Source organism: Dendrobium catenatum, unplaced genomic scaffold, assembly GCF_001605985.2.
Source record: "Dendrobium catenatum unplaced genomic scaffold, ASM160598v2 fragScaff_scaffold_659, whole genome shotgun sequence".
Lineage (NCBI taxonomy): Eukaryota > Viridiplantae > Streptophyta > Magnoliopsida > Asparagales > Orchidaceae > Dendrobium > Dendrobium catenatum.
The window spans coordinates 1905875-1906099 of NW_021319121.1; positions in this window are offsets into that span (position 1 = coordinate 1905875).

The following is a 225-nucleotide window of genomic DNA, read 5'->3' on the forward strand; positions in this document are numbered from 1 at the left end:
TTAAAAGGATTTATGATTGGTTTTAGATTTATTTTATATTGGAGAATTTTACGATAAATTTTATGAATATTTTGCAACGGATAGCTTTTGTGAAACTTTTCTTGTAGGAAAGTTTTAATGAATTATTACCCCACTCCAAATGTGATAAAAGGCACTTGATTATTTGTTGTTTTGTAAGGTTTTGGGTAGTATTTTATTTAGAAGTTTTCATAGGGTGTTTGGAGG